The sequence below is a fragment of the Apium graveolens genome, chromosome 8, assembly GCF_009905375.1.
Source record: "Apium graveolens cultivar Ventura chromosome 8, ASM990537v1, whole genome shotgun sequence".
Taxonomy (NCBI): Eukaryota; Viridiplantae; Streptophyta; class Magnoliopsida; order Apiales; family Apiaceae; genus Apium; species Apium graveolens.
In genome coordinates, this window is record NC_133654.1 from 52,917,504 (window position 1) to 52,933,277 (window position 15,774).

The 15,774-nt window shown below is 34.8% G+C and overlaps 1 non-coding gene across 1 annotated transcript; it reads right to left on the reverse strand.

Annotated features, from left to right (window-relative positions):
- Positions 1–2,002: 2,002 nt before the first annotated feature.
- LOC141682068 (small nucleolar RNA R71) lies at positions 2,003–2,109 on the reverse strand. Its single transcript, XR_012559473.1, has one exon. It is a non-coding gene; the product is annotated as a small nucleolar RNA R71 (small nucleolar RNA).
- Between the last annotated feature and the right edge of the window lie 13,665 nt (positions 2,110–15,774).

The window sequence follows — 15,774 nt, forward strand, 5'->3', positions numbered from 1 at the left end:
ATTGGTGATAGTAAAGATGAAGAACTGATACAGGTCAAAGCACAGTTAGTTGAGATTCTGAGGAAAGCTGAAGATAAGCTGGTAAGAGATTTTATTGAGAATCATTATGGATTCAGATTGATCCAGTGAAGTTGGTAAAGCTAAAAGGACTGTAAGTTGTAGTTAATAGTCTTACTAAACTCTTATTGCATTTGAACTTAAATGTTTTTGACATCATCAAATCTATTAACTTATATATTTTTGCATAATTTACAAGTTGGGGGAGATTGTTAGATATATTTGAGATGTCATGTCTAATATGTTTCGTGTTTAGTTTTCAGATCTTAACAAATAGGAAATATCAGTACTTACTGGAATCAGTACTTACTGGAAGTCAGAACTTAAAGATATCAGGAATTAGATTATCAGAAGATAATATTAGAAGATGGATATCAAAACTTAAGTACTGGAGAACTAACAGTTAAGGAAGGAAGCTGGTTTATAGGAAAGAAGATCGAGACTAATACAAAAAGAAGATATGTATGGAAAGAGTTAGAGGACTTAAAGACTTGTATAAGATACCTGATTGATATATTTTAGGAGACAAAATTATATTCCATATCAATTAGAAGTTATCTTGTAATTTTGTACTATATAAACACAGACATAGGTTTACACCATATGTGTTATCATTATCGAGAAGATCAAACATTGTAACCTAGCAGCTCTCGTGATATTTGTTCATCACTTAGAGAGAAAAATTCCGTTGTAAAAGAGTTTATTATATCGAATATATCTATTTACTGTTACTTGTGTTTGAAATCGATTTGATTGTATTCTACAATGTATTCAACCCCCTTTTATAGTGTTGTGTGACCTAACAATGTTAATCTCTATTAAAGCAAAAGTGAATATAGAGGTTTAGAACTTGCCATGCTAGCACAGGTTCATGTATTTGTTATGCATGATTAGTACGTAATTTTAACCATCTTACTTTCCCTATGTAATCAAGATAGATAACTTGCGCATTAAACCGTTATTTTGTCAAATTATATAGACATATAGGGTCTCAACATAATTGGTGTATATTCAGCTTCTATCTTTTTTATGGATGTCTGGTAGTAGGGTATTCGTACAATGAAAGTTGGTGTTTACTAGTTTCGTGTTATCTGATTAGTTGTCATCATCATTGCATGCCAAGATTAAAAACAATGACTTTGAATGAAGCATTTAATGAAGTTAGAATGCATGTTTGTCTCATATAAGTAATTCAATCTCAATTCTCTTAGTTAATGCTATTTAGTATAATCATTTAGTTTAATCAAAACCCAATTTGTTATTTATCTTAGCATTGAACGATAACCATACATTGTTGCATAGGTGCATAAATTAAACTTAACCTAAACCAGTCTATGCGGGAACGAATCTGATTTATCTCTTATACTACTTGCGAACGCGTATACTTGCGTGTAATTTAGTGTGTGTTTTCGCCCTAACAAGTTTTTGGTGCCGCTTCCAGGGACTCGGTGTTAATTTTTAGTTTATGTGCTTGTCATCAGTGGTCTTTAAAGTTAACTGACTCAGACTCTTTTACTTTCACGGTTTACTTATTGTGTTTCAGGTACTCATTACAAAGGGGGATCCAGCAGCACGAATGAAAGCCTTGATGGATTTTTCTCATCCCAAGATCAATGACATTCAATCTAGCATTATCAGGCCAGCTATCACAGCTAATACCTTTGAGATCAAGCCTGGCATAATTCAGATGGTACAGAATTCAGTCATGTTTGGGGGTTCTCCAACGGAAGATCCCCACATGCACATTAAGGATTTCATAGAGATCTGCGACACCTTCAGGTTCAATGGTGTGTCTGAGGATGCAGTGAAACTGAGACTGTTCCCATTCTCTCTAGGGGACAAGGCTAAGAGCTTGTTACACTCTCTATCAGCTGGTTCGATTGCTACTTGGGAAGATCTTGCTCAAAATTTTCTCACTAAATTCTTCCCTATGGCGAAGACAGCTACAATCAGAAATACTATTACTCAATTTACGAAGCAAACGGGAGAATCTCTATGTGAAGCTTGGGAACACTACAAGGAGATGCTTAGGAAGTGTCCTCATCATGGAATACCTGGTTGGATGATCATCAATTGTTTTTATAATAGTTTGGGAGCACAGTCCAGACCCATGCTTGATGCAGCATCAGGTGGAGCCTTATGGGCTAAGAGCTACGATGAAGCTTATGATCTAATTGAACTGATGGCTTCTAATGAATATCAGTATCCAACCCAGAGATTACCGTAGAGCAAGGTAGCGGGAGTTCTTGAAGTGGATATAGCTACGGCTATCACTGGTCAACTAAGGGCGTTGTCTATGAAGATTAATTCTCTGGCTAAATATGATATTAATCAGATAACCAGAGTTTGTGAGCTTTGTGTAGTTTCGTATGCGACAGAGCAATGCGCTATATCTAGTGAATCAGCTCAGTTTATGAGCAACTTTCAGAGATCACAACAACCAGTTCCAAACACTTATCATCTTGACAACTGGAATTATCCTAACTTCAGTTGGAGCAATATTCAGAATACGGTACAACAGACTTATCAGCAGTTTGGAAACATGCAATTCAATCCTCCTGTTTTTAAGCAATAATTTACACCAAGACAACAACTCCAACTTCAACAACAAACTCATGGAGGTGCAGGTCAATATTTGAATGAAATATCTGAATTGGAGGAGTTGAGGCTTATGTGCAAAAACCAGGCTCTTATATGCCAAAGCCAGGTTGTTTCTATCAAGACTCTGGAGAACCAAATAGGACAAATTGCTAACGCCTTATTGAATCGACTACCAGGAACACTCCCTAGTGATACAGAAGCGAATCCAGGAAAGAGGGAAGTCGAAGAATAGATGAACGCAATCACATTAAGGTCTGGAAAGGTCCCGAGCCCCCAAATTCAGCAAGATGAAGATTATGAAAATTATGTCCAGAATGCAGGTGCGTCTGCATCCTTACCAATTCCAGGAAATGAGATTGTAGCAGAAATAGTGGTGTTGAAGGATGCTGAGATGGAAACAAGGAAGAAAGCTGTTGTCAACACTCCTCCTGAGAGTAATACAGGGGAAACTAGTTATATCCTCCATCTCCTTTTCCTAAAAGGTTGCAAAAACAGAAGTTAAATAAGCAATTTGCTAAGTTTTTGGAAGTTTTCAAGAAACTTCACATCAACATACCTTTCGCTGAAACTCTTGAACAGATACCTAGCTATGCAAAGTTTATGAAGGGTATTCTATCTCGAAAAGTGAAGCTCGATGACTTAGACACCATTGCTCTAATGGAGGAGTGCAGTGCTGTGCTGCAACAGAAGTTGCCTCCGATGCTTAAAGATCCTGGAAGCTTCACTATTCCTTGGACCATCGGAAACTTTTATTTCGACAAGTATTTATGTGATTTGGGAGCTAGCATCAATCTGATACCCTTGTCTATCTTCAAGAAGCTTGGTCTACCTGATCTGAAGCCGACATATATGTCATTGCAGTTGGCCGATCGTTCTATTAAATATCCACGAGGCATCGTGGAGGAAGTGTTGGTCAAGGTGGACAAACTTATCTTTCCTGCTGACTTTGTAATTCTTGACTTTGAGGAGGATAAGAAGATTTCCACTATCTTGGGGAGCCATTCTTAGCTACTGGCTGAACTATGATCGATGTGCAAAACGGAGAGCTTACGATGAAGGTTCATGATCAAAAGGTCACTTTTAATGTGTTCAAGGCAATAAAGTTACCCACATCTAAAGAGGATTGCCTTAAAGTAGAGTGGGTCGACTCTGTCATGAATTCAGAGCCTGAGCAATTGCCAAAGTCAGATACCTTAGATAGATCCTTAATAGGGGAATCAATTATTGAAGATGAAGAAGGAGCAGAGCAAATGCACGTTTTGAATGCACCTCCATGGAAGAGAAAGTTGGATATGCCATTCGATTCTCTTGGGTTAGCTGAGCTGAAAATTTCTCAGCAGCATTTTGAACCATCTATTGAAGAAGGTCCCACACTTGAGCTCAACCGACTGCCAAATCACTTGAGTTATTCATTCTTAGGTGCACCTTATGATAAGGGGTTGGGATATATTTTTGATGATGTAGAGAGTGCCTGGACGGATCTTCCCATGCCTACAGAGGGTTCTTCTCATATGTAGTAGGTAGTTGATAGGACTGGGGTTGGTGATGAGCAGTACAGGCGAGTGACTAGGCGTGTGGAGGCCATGCACGACATTCACCGTTGTTTTGCTGCAGATTCGACACAGGCTTTGGGCACAATTTTCCAGTCCACTGGTGTCGAGTTTGATTGACCACCTGATCCTCCACCCAGGAAGGTGATCTTTAAGACGATTAGGTATGCCTGAAATCCTTATTATTACCTTCAACGAGGACATTGAAAATTTTAAGTTTGGGGGTGATAATGTAAGGATTAGTTTGTGTGTATCCATATAGTTCATATAGATTCATGTTGCATATAGTTGTATTTCATTCGTAGTGTTGTATGATTGTTCATATAGGACACATTTGTTTTTTATGTGATTTCATATAGTTGCATTTGCATGCATATTTAGCATGATCCCTTAAGATGAACTACTATTTAAAAATTTGATGTTGATTTGAGTGTGGTGATGATGAATAGAGAGTTGTTTAAGTCCTAATGAATTGATTTGCATGCCAGGAAAGAAAAAAAATTCACAAGTCTTATAGGTTGCTTTTGATCTAGATCATGATCATACTTGTTTATTTGTTGATATTTAATCACTTGGTTATATTTAGAATTTTTTCTATTCTCATAACGACGTAAAAGCAATGATGTTTAAATTACTAGAGAAAATTTTGGATTTCATTGCTAGTTGTGAATAAGGCTAGGCGTAAAATGGCTAGTAGTCGGCTCATATTTTTATGAGTAGTCTAGGGTTGAATGAGATGGAGCGAAACACACTCATTCAGAAATTGTTGATAAAAAAGAAGAAAAAAGAAAAAAGAAAAAAAGTATGTGTTTATGCATAATTGATCAAGAGTGAGCTCTTTAATACTCGAGTTATTAAGTTCTTAGGGACTTTGTGCCTAGTGACCTAAGGCTTTTATAGTCCGGGATCCGCTAACCTAACGCTCGCTACGTGGATATTATTGTATAAGTCTTTTGGGACCTCATTCATGGCACGATTAAATAAGCATCTTTGTTATGTGTTCAATAATAACATGAATCCTTGTATAACTCTAGTTGGAAGAAGGTGTTGAGAGTCATTATGCGTTTAACGTCTATTCTGTTTATAAACTTGTGATTATTTTGATGATAGATAAGTTATAATTATTGATCTAGTGTCGAGTATGTTAAGCATCCACACACGCACGTTTCTGGTTTGTGAGTTAGTTTGTGAGATTTGTTCAAACTCTGTTTTGAGTCATTGCATTCTTAGAGGCGTTGGCTTATTCATTTGGTTATTTTTAATCTTAGGGGATCGATTGCATTGTCATTTAGTTGCATTCACATAGTTGCATTCATGTATTAGGTTTGTTTTGTAGTTTTGAGTTTGTTTATGGTTGAGGACAAACATCGATTCAAGTTTGGGGGTGTGATAAGTGGATTTTATATCTACTTGGAACGCTTCATTTCAGGATTAAGTGGGTGTTTTGGACTCAAGTTGTTGGTATTTTTGATGTGTTTTTGTGTTTGTGCATTTCAGGCATCAGTTAAATGAAAAAAAAATCTTTTTAAAGAAATATGCTGAAAAGAAATCATAATTATAATCCTAGGCCATTCTCAACTTGTAAAAAATCTTGTTAGCTTCGCGTGGGCAGTTGAATCGCCTAATTCTGACAAGCAGAACTCAAGATTCGGCAAAAATAAGAAATGTTAGAATTTTTCCAGAACGTCGGCGCTGCCGCGACAGAACCAGCGCGCCCGCGCCGCTGAAAACACTATTCCAGCTCGGCCGCGGCCTAAAATAGCGCGCCCACGCCTTGTTTCTGCCCCAGAATCCTGATTTTAGTTGAATTTGAAGATTTTGAGAGTCCTGGTCATCCTGGAGCCTATATATACCAATAAAAAGACGTTTTTAATAACAAGGAGACCTGGGAGAGCAATAAGAAGACCTAGAGAGCACGAGATGACTACGGAGAAGAAGACTTTTATTTTCTTTGATTTAGGAGAAACTTGGATTCTTGTTTTCAATTTGTCTTTGAACCCTTGTACTCTTATTATTAGGTCACACAACACTGTAGAAGGGGGTTGAATATCGTGTAGAATACAATCAAATCGATTTAGAACACAAGTAACAGAAAACAGATTTATTCGATATAATAAACTTTGTTACAATGGAACTGTCCTCTCTCAGTGATGAACAAATATCACGAGAGCTGCTAGGTTACAATGTATGATCTTCTCGATAATGATAACACATATAGTGTAAACCTATGTCTGTGTTTATATAGTACACAGTTACAAGATAACTTCTAATTGATATGGAATATAATTCTGTCTCCTAAAATATATCAATCAGATATCTTATATAATTTTTCTAGTCCTCTAACTCTTTCCTTGTATATCTTCTTCTTGTATTAGTCTCGATCTTCTACTGTTAATCAGCTTCCTTCCTTAACTATAAGCCCTCTCGTACTTAAGTCCTGATATGACCTTAAGTCCTGATATGACATTAAGTCCTGACTTACAGAAAGTACTGATTCCAGTAAGTACTAATATTTCCTGTTTGTTAAGATCTGAAAACTAAACATGAAACATATTAGCCATGACATCTCAAATATATCCAACAATCTCCCCCAACTTGTAAATTATGCAAGAATGTACAAGTTAATAGATTTGATGATGTCAAAAACACTTAAGTTCAAATGCAATAAGAGTTTAATAAGACTATCAATTACAACTTACAGAACATCCAGCTTTACCAACATTACTGGATCAATCTGAATCCATAATGATTCTTAACAAAATCTTTCACCATCTTATCTTCAGCTTTCCTTAGAACTTCAACTAACTGTGCTTTGACCTGTATCAGTTCTTCTTCTTTACTATCACCAATTTGATAAATGGTTATTCTGAGAGCTTGAATGGATGTTCTTTCAAGTCCATCACCAAGTCTGATAACTTTAGAATGTGAAGAGTTTTCATTATGACATAAACATTTTCCTTTCAGAATTACTTCCACCTTAGGAGAATTTTTCAGTATAGGAATTTCTCTTTCATCTTCTTCTGTAATCATTGGACTGTAATGAGAAATCTTTGTACTAAAGTTTCTGAGTAGATCTTTTATAGCCTTCAAAATGTATTCTGACCATCTTCTTGTAACATCAAAATTTACTTCCAGAAGATAGTTAATATGTTGAAGCTCTCTGACAGACTTCTTTAGTACATCAGTATTAGCTAGTCTATAAGTCCTTCCATCATTGAGAAATAAGATCAATTTCTCTTTTAGATTCTCCTTATCATGAGCATCTATCACAACTTGAGCATACAACACCTTGTCAAGGTGCTTTTGTTTGATTTGTTCATATGGTTTGTCTGTCAACATGAAAGGATCTCTTAGAGTAACTTCTACTCCTGTTTGAATCTTCTCTTCATCAGAACCTAATCCTGCTATATCTCTAGGTTGCTTGGCTCTCAACCCAAATGTAGTGAGTTGATTAATCATGAGATTGGATTTTGGTTCAATTGGAGTAGCTTTCTTCCATAACAACTTCTTCTTATCAGCAATTGTCATTTTATTCAAATCAACTTGAACATTGTCAGTAGTTGATGTTTTGATAGCTTGATCAGAATTTGTTATTTCTTCTATAGCTTGATGTCCTTCATTTTGAACAACTTAAGCAGTGTCAGAGGTTGTTTTAGATTCTTCAATTATCTTTCTTCTTTTCAGAACAGTTTCATCTTCAACAAGATTATCATCAGTTACTTGAACCACTTTGCATACTGGTTTTCATCAGAATTTGAGAAATTTTCATCTCCAGTGACTTAATTGGTTGAACAACTTTTCCTTTCCCTTTGTCTTTGGGATTACTCTCAGTCTGTGATCTAGTCTTGAATTTTGAACTTTCAGAATTTGACTTTTCCTTGATTAATTCTGTCAAGGTATTCTATGTGGTCCTTCATTAATTCTGTCAAGGTATTCTGGATCTGTAGCTTCCAGAAATATAGCCATCTTCACTTTCCATATGGGATACTCAGAAGGTCTCAACATGGGAACCCTAATAGTCTCATATCGATTGTGGGTTTGAGTCTTTGGAGTTTTTTCAGTTTTGGCGGGCTTGGTTGGATTTTCTGCTTCTTCAGACATGATTGTTTTGGATCTTTACTGTATATGTGTTAACATATAGGCTCTGATACCACTTGTTAGGTCACACAACACTGTAGAAGGGGGTTGAATACAGTGTAGAATACAATCAAATCGATTTAGAACACAAGTAACAGAAAACAGATGTATTCGATATAATAAACTCTGTTACAATGGAACTGTCCTCTCTCAGTGATGAACAAATTTCACGAGAGCTGCTAGGTTACAATGTATGATCTTCTCGATAATGATAACACATATAGTGTAAACCTATGTCTGTGTTTATATAGTACATAGTTACAAGATAACTTCTAATTGATATGGAATATAATTTTGTCTCCTAAAATATATCAATCAGATATCTTATATAATTCTTCTAGTCCTCTAACTCTTTCCTTGCATATTTTCTTCTTGTATTAGTCTTGATCTTCTACTATTAATCAGCTTCATTCCTTAACTGTAAGTTCTCTCGTACTTAAGTCATGATATGACCTTAAGTCCTGATATGACATTAAGTCCTGACTTCCAGTAAGTACTGATTCGAGTAAGTACTGATATTTCTTGTTTGTTAAGATCTGAAAAATAAACATAAAACATATTAGACATGACATCTCAAATATATCCAACACTTATATTGTTTATTATCATGCTTTCATTGGAATCTGTAATGCCCCCAAATCCGGGGTCAGGAATCTGGGTCGTCACGCAATCCTTCAATCATGTGTAACCTGCATTAACTCAATAATCCAATAATTCCCTATCACAGACCCCCAATCTCACACACGCACAAGTTATAGCCTTAGAAACAACGTACAACACGTATTATCTGTTGTTAAAACTCAAATGTACTTTACATGATGTCAAACAATTATTCATAACCTCTACATGAAGTTACAATAATTAAGACTGATATCTTATACCTATCTGATACTTTGGCCCACCCGAGACAAAGCTGACAGGGATTCTCCCCATGACTGTAAGCGACTAAGTCCCACACCGGCATACTGGTTATCTGTTGTCTTGTGATATTTAAAAGAAAGCAAGAGTGATCAATAATATTCAGCCATAATAATGTACAGTATGAAAAGACTATATGAGAAATTCAAGTATAATTCCATATATGATAAATATGTTTATTCAAAAATAGTTTTCCTCGGTGATACACGCCTTCTTTCGAAAACAATTCTTTTATGGACTTATTATCCTGCGAATACCTTAATGGTAAACCCAGCACCTAGGCTTGGGTTACGGTATTGCATCACAATTCCAATTGGAAGAATAGGATATTCACTGGAGCCACCGCATACGATGAGCAGTCGTACTACGGAAATAGTAACCTTTTCTACATGTAGATCGACGACTTCCTTACTCCCGGTTCTCACCCTAGCCGCATTCGGGCTTTATATGCTTCCCCATTCCACCCGTGTATGTTTTGTATACTTCGTATGTCCCTCAGTACACATGGTACCTTCTCATACGGAAAATTAATATGGCAGTCTCCCCAGTCCACAAAGTATTGGATCTGTACCCCTCCTTTGTCCTTTTAAGAATCCTATCATATACTTGGAATCATCGAACTATATCCAAGTTCCCCAAGCGTTTTGCTTGTTGGTAGGCATAACTCATCTTATATATATATATATATATATACTTCCGAAAGTTTTCGGAGGAAGTACTAAGGATGTGAGTTGACCGTTGTCAACAGATAAATAAATAAGGGGGAGAGTTACCTTTGAAACTATATTCAAAATATTTAAAATAAGTCGAGATAATACTCTCCGACGATCTGAAATTATTCGAATAATTTTTCGAAAATCAGAAAGTATTTTAAATCATTTTTTATGATTTTTAAATCATATTAAATCATTTAATAAATATTTAATAAATAAATAATAATCATTAAATAATTAAACCTCGAATAATTATACTTTAAAAGAATATTTGAAAGAATATTCCTCAACTAATTTATGTTTAAGTAATTTAAAGTCATCTTTAATAATTAATCGAGTTTGAAATAAATAATCATTGGAGAATAATTCTCCTATTCTAAATGAATAAATGAATTAATATCCATCATTCGGGTATTTAAATATAGTTGAGGGAATACGATTTTTGGAAATCGTTTTAATAAAAGTTTGCGGTATTTAATGTTTCGCAAGTGGACGTCGAGTCCCTTGGAACACAACTACTACGGACTTTAATCGTCCTAAAATATCACCGGGATGATTCCCGGGTTTTTACTATAATATACATACCAAACGACTCTCGGTCTACAATATACGTGTCACGCTACTTTCTAGCATTAACATTTCTCAAATATAACAACTCCGGAATACTTCCGGGTTTTTATAAACTTACACCGACCAATCCTCAGTCTAAATATATCGTTTCAAATCCGGTACTTTTATTATACCAAAATCATCATATCTTATGATTCAATATATAATAATTTATAAATCACAGTAAAACATTTATCATGCATATATCGCAGTGTTTAAAAGCAATCACAACACAACAGTTCTAAAAAGGTAGGGTTTGAAAACTTGTCTGGAGTCCAAGATACGTTTCCCGACTTCCTCTCGTTACGGGTTTTCTAATCAACAAACATCATAATCTTAATCAGTATTCCTACTCTTATCACCATCTTACATTTCTAATAAGTTCAATACTTCATAATTTTCATTATTCGACTGACTCGAAATAAGTATCACTCCTTGGTCGAAACGGACGGTCAAAGTGGTCTTCTAGATTTGACTTTACCGAATATTACTATTAAGCGACTCGCACTCTATCATTTTTAATAAATCGTAAAATTAATATTTTAATGCGAAACCACCTCAAGGAGCTTCTTGAGTGATGGTAATATTTATCCTAAAAGTTTCATTTTGATAAAATAAATTTATTTAGGTGAAAAGCATTTCAAAAGTTCGGTCAAGTACGGAGTTTTACTATTCAAACCGCTTTCACTAAAATATTGATATCTCTCAAACCGTTAACTCAATTGACGCACGGTTTTCACGTGCACGATCTAGACAAAATTTATAAAATGGTTTTCTGATAACAGGGGTGAAAATCCCGAAGTGGCAGTTTCTTAACAGGGGGTTGTTTTTGATGTTCGTACTCCGCGCGACCTCGGCTCCGATATTTATATAAAATTGAAAAATCAACATTTTTACTTGAAATTTTTATGAAAGTTAATAAACTCTATTTCTTACTCTCTTTAAAAATTTCATGATTTTTAAATATTTTTAAGTCGATCATTTATATTTACAAAATTCGTAATTTGTAGCAGTTTTTTCGCGTAAATCCATTTTACTAAATCGGTCATAACTTTTGATCCGTAAATCGGAATCAAGCGATTCAAGCGCCTAAATGATCCCTATAAAATTTTCTTTCATAATAAAGTGTTACTTTTAACGAGGTTATGATTACAATTCGAGTATCATTTACGTTTTAAATCATTATACCACCATCAACAATCATCAAATCATCATCTCAACACTAACTCCTCTCAAGAACATCATGTTCTTGAGGCAACAAATCATCAACCTTAAAACTAATTAACTAAACATCAAGATAATATCAAATCAATCATCAAAACCATAATTATATCCAAGATCCTTACTTTTCTTGAAACTTAAAACTTAAACAAAGTTTGGATGAATGTTTATACCTTCCTTGAAGCTTGTTAATACTTAATAAAGTGATAAGATCCTTGATGAAGCCTTGGTCTAGCTTTAGGAGCCTTAAAATTCAATGAAAAATCAAGAAAACAAGTTAGTGATTTTCGGAGTTACTATACACCCTCAACTTCAAACATTTTTATAAAATTGAAAACTTCATGAATGGTCTTGAAATTTGGTGCGTGACTTACCCATGATATGGAAGAGGTTTGGTAAATATTTGGTGATTTTTGAATGTGAGTTCTTGAAAATCAGCATTGTTCTTGAAGAGAGAGAGAGAGAGAGAGAGAGAGAGAGAGAGAGAGAGAGAGAGAGAGAGAGAGAGAAGTTTGTAATAACCCCAAAATTTTGAACTTTTTGTAACCCTTATGAATAGTATTTTTGCTGATTATGCTGAATAAGAAAACTTTTCATGCCACACCTTGTAGAGGTTCTTCTATTGTTATTCTGAGATCTTATTAGTACTCTACATGGTATATAAGTGTATGTAAAGATCGTCAGAATCCAAATTTGAACACTTTGGTTTTTCCCGAATATCCACCAGATACCGAAAGAATTGAGTATAAGGTAACATGATTAAAAGGATTTTAATTCAAGGATTATAAGAGAGGATCATAAAAGGAATATAATATATTGAGAAAGGTTAAGGGAACCTAAGTAATAAGATCCCGGGTATGATCCCTCAAACGATAAACAGGATCGAAAGTTAAGCGAACCGTATAACAGCTCAGCGGTCATTAGGCAAGTAATTAGGAGTTAATCAAGGAGGTTAGGGATGATGATGTCATCAAGCCAACAAGAAGAGGACAAGTGTGGGAAGATGACATAAGAATGATGACCTAAGCATGACAAAAAGAAGTGTGTTGTTGGTTGATTGTGAACCACACAAAATTTACCATGGTAACAATCTAATTAACAAACAAAGTGGATCAACCAAGCCAAAAACAAATCATAACATCAAAAACACAAAACACTTCCATTTATCAAGAAGAGCTCTCAGCTTCTTCCTTTTTTCAAAGAAGAAAATCCAAAATCCAAGATCCAAGCATTGTTAAATTGCAAGGTAATTATCCAAGGTTCCTTATGATTAGTTATGGCTATCCTAGGAGTTTAAGCTCCAAATTCCTTCATAATCTCTTTCAATAAATCATTTAAGAAGAGAGTAAATAGTGTTTTCAAGAAATTTAAATTGTTTGATCTTGTGTTTTTGGTTAGATTAAGCTTTGGTAAGGACTTTCAAGGGTGATTCTAAGCTCCTTAGTTACTTTTACTCACCAAGGAAGGTATAATCTCATACCCTAGCCCTACTTTTGTATATTTAGAGTTTTTATGTTTGGTATGGTTCATGAGAAGCATGATTCTTGTAGACTTAGAGTGTGGTTGGTTTTGTAACGAGTCTGGAGTTGTAAATCTTGGATTATTGGTTAATGAACTTAAGAATAGTTTTAGTTCATGTTAGAGAATAATATAAATTGGATAACTTGAGGTGTTGGGGATGTTGTATTATTGTATGGATGGAGTTTGGTTGTAGTAATGATTGTGGATTGATTTGGAGTAGGATAAAATTTGGTAATCGCGTAAACATAGCCGTCGTAATGCCCGATTTACTTTAGACTATTTTTGTTCTTAATATCAGGACCCGAGAACTCACTGTTAGGTTTTGACCATTGCCATGTTTAGATAGTTCATGTTACGAGCTTCGTTTTGATATGTGGTCGCTTGAATCTGATGTACGGTTTAGGAGAAACGACCGTTTTAAGTAACGGCATTTCGCGAACGAACCATTACCCCTCGCCTTACTTTGAAACCTTGGTTAAGGCCCTTAAATGACTAATTGGAGTATGAAACAATTATGTAAAGTGGACTAGGCAGTTGGTAGGGTATTCGTGAAAGAATCACCTTAAAATTCTTAATGGTTAATTTATTAAAAATGGTGGAGCCAAGGGTATTCGAACGACTTATGTGATTCGTTAAGCGTAGGAGTGACCATAAACGAACGTTAGGGTTCAGTTGGTTAAAGTCTAGTTTCTTAAGCGACCGGGGTTTAATTCCGACTTATGTTGTTGTTCATAGGTTATCGGGCCCACTCTAAGCTTAAGTCTATCCGGGAGCACTCAGGCAAGTTTTCTACCCGTTATACAGTTGTTGTGATGTATATATGTATATGCATTATCTTGTGATAAGTGCATGATTATTATTAGCAAAGTCTTGCGATATATTGGAGCATGTGATATGATGTTTATATGCATGCCTGTTTTGTAATCTTGATATGTAATTGTTAATTCAAATGCTTATAAGTTGCATAATGCCTATGCTAGAGATAAGTAGTAGTTGCGTATATCCTTAGTATAGGGGACCCAAAGGTGAACATTTTTCTAAACCGGAAGACGATGTTCCCAAGTATATGATATATATATATATATATTTATATATATAAATAGTTTCCAAAACTATTAATCAAATAAGGTTTATTCGATAACTTTATTTTATTTAATGAATATTATTTTGAATATTCATTCGAGGACTTATGACTCCGCTTATTTTGTTTAATGAATATTATTTTAAATATTCATTCAAGGACTTATGACTCCGCTTATTTTGTTTAATAAATATTATTTTGAATATTTGTAATAACCTCAAATTTTGGAATTTTTGAAACCCTTATGAATAGTGATTTTACTGAATAAGAAAACTTTTCATGTCACACTATGTAGGGGTTCTTCTATTGTTATTCTGAGATCTTATTAGTACTTTATATGGGATATAAGTGTATGTAAAGATCGTCAGAATCCAAATTCGAACACTTTGATTTTTTCCCGAAAATCCACCAGATATCGAAAGAATTGAATATAAGGTAACATGATAAAAAAGATTTAAATTTAAGGATTTAAATTTAAGGATTGTAAGAGAGAATCATAAAAGTAATATAATGTATTGAGAAAGGTTAAGGGAACCCAAGTAATAAGATCCCGGGTATGATCCCTCAAACGATAAACGAAAACGAAAGTTAAGCGAACCGTATAACAGATCAGCGGTCATTAGGCAAGCAATTAAGAGTTAATCAAGGAGGTTAGGGATGATGATGTCATCAAACCAACAAGAAGAGGACAAGTGTGGAGGGTGACATTACATGATGACCAAAGCATGACATAAGGGAAAGAAGTGTGGTTGATTTATAACCACACAAATTTTTTTCATGGTTAAAAATGATTAAAACAAAAAAAAAAGTCAACCAACCAAGGCAAATCAAAACAAATCACAAAAAACACAAAAGCTCTTCCCTTTTCTTCATCAAGCTCTCGGCCAAAATAAACACAGCAACTTCAAACTGCCATATCTCCTTCAATACTCACTCAAATGTTGTGTTCTATAGCTCGTTGGAAAGGTATTGAGATGGCCTACAACTCTTGTTCACAAGTCTCGTCCAAATAAGGAAGGTAAGACCCTCATTTTTTACAGTTCTTTCAATCGAACTTTTAGAAACTTTAAAGCCTAACTTTGTGTTCTTGATTTCATTGGAAAGATCAAGCTTGTAGGAGGCTCCATAAGGCTTCCTAGTAACTTTCCACCCTCCAAGAAAGGTATAAATCTTCACACCCTTTAGTAATAAGTTTGAATGTTGAAGTTTGGAGATGGTTTGGATGGATGAATAGTAATTTGAATGATAAGCATGATTCGAGCTTAATTGTTAATTAGTTTAGTTGAATTTGGAGATTTTATAATATATGATTGGATTGAGATCCTTGAGCTTATTATGACTGAAATCAGTAGCATTGATGTGTATC